Raw genomic sequence first — 1,520 nt, 5'->3', positions numbered from 1 at the left:
TCGTATCACTCTTTTTTTGCACCTCGGACCGCGGCACTTTCGATCTACCACTGAACCGTAGCCTCGAGAAACGTTGAAGGAACCCACCCAATCCACCCTTCTTCCTCTCCTCCTTCACGGTGGTCGCGGACGACGCGTCGACGACCATGTTTCGTTGATATCTTGCCGTGGACGTGTCGTTGTTCCCGATGGTCGGCCCAACGATGACGGGTGATGCCGGCGTGACGAACAGCCGCGGTTTCGCGTTGGCGGTGCTTGCGATTGTGGCGGTGGTGGTGGTGGTGGCCGACATAACAGTCGCCGCGTGGCCCTCCTCCTCGTTGTCGTCGTCGTCGTCGTCGTCGTTGTCGTTGTCGTTTACCCTAACCGGCGCAGTTGTTGCCGCCGCGTTCTCCTCGTGACGTTTGTCGCGATCACCGCGATGATTCGTATCAACTGCCACGGCCACCGCTGGATTCCCACTCCGTTCACCATCGGGTTCCAGGCCGTCGCTGTTGCTGCCACCGCATGGTGGGGGGCCAACGCCAACACCGTGGACACCGTGCTGCGGCTCGTGTCCCCTCGCTTCTTCCGCTCCCTCCTTCTCCCTCGCTTCTCTCTCTCGCTTCTTCCTCTTCTTCTCCCCCTCGCTCTCCTCTTCCCTCTTCGCAGCCTTCTCCGCGGTAGCCTCCTTCCCCTGCTTTTCCACTATGACTCTCCACAGCAATTCTCCACTACTACCGTTCCTACCGTTGCAAGCAGGCGACGACAGTACAGTGGTAGGTATCGTCGAAGGACTCTCGTTTTTATCCTCGCTACTCGGATCGTCGATCGGTCGATGATCCACCACCTCCTCCTCCTCCTCCTCCTTCTCTTTCTCCCGTTGTTGCAACCGCACGATTTTTTCCGGATAGAAATCACCGATGAACGATCTCTTCGAACAACTGCTCGCCTCGACAACCGCCACCGCGTCGCTGGTGTCGCTGTTGGTGGCGGTGGTGTGCAAGTCCTTTGAAACCGCACTCGAAACCGCGGCCTCGTCACTACAAGCGTTCGAACCAACGCGTTCCAGGGTTGAGAATGATCGGCGAGGAATCGTCTCGTTCGAGCTCGTTCCCTCGATTAGCGACGCGCTCCCCTCCACGCTGGAAATTCCTATTATGGGTTTGGTCTCGAAGCAGGGTAAATCTACCTCGTCGTCTACTAGGGAACGAGCATTAGGATCGTCTCCATAGGTTGAAAATGGATCCGAGTTTTTTTTTATCTGGCCCAAAAGCGTCTCCTCCTCCCCTTCTGCCTCCTTCTGCTTCTCGGCGAGAAGCCGTTGCCCAAGCTCGTTGATCGGGATCCTGGTGAACGGGGCAGTGGAGAATTGAGTGGAGATGTTCTCCGTCGATTTGGAATACGGCCTCGTGTACGAGGAGCGCGTTTCGTCGTTACGATAGGCCGCGGTTAGATTGGACGTGGAGCTGCTGCTGCTCATCTGTTGCACCATGTCCGAGAGCCTGAGGAGCCTGGGCGACGATCTCGCCTCCTCGAGC

General features: G+C 57.8%; 1 non-coding gene across 1 annotated transcript; it reads right to left on the bottom strand.

Annotated features, from left to right (window-relative positions):
• Positions 1 to 697: 697 nt before the first annotated feature.
• Positions 698 to 776, bottom strand: Mir6042 (microRNA 6042). Its single transcript, NR_127316.1, is given in 1 exon segment — positions 698 to 776. It is a non-coding gene; the product is annotated as a microRNA 6042 (primary transcript).
• Between the last annotated feature and the right edge of the window lie 744 nt (positions 777 to 1,520).

This window comes from Apis mellifera, linkage group LG3, assembly GCF_003254395.2.
Source record: "Apis mellifera strain DH4 linkage group LG3, Amel_HAv3.1, whole genome shotgun sequence".
NCBI classification, from domain to species: domain Eukaryota; kingdom Metazoa; phylum Arthropoda; class Insecta; order Hymenoptera; family Apidae; genus Apis; species Apis mellifera.
Note: the sequence above shows the minus strand (reverse complement) of the source record. Positions and strands in the feature narration are given on the sequence as shown.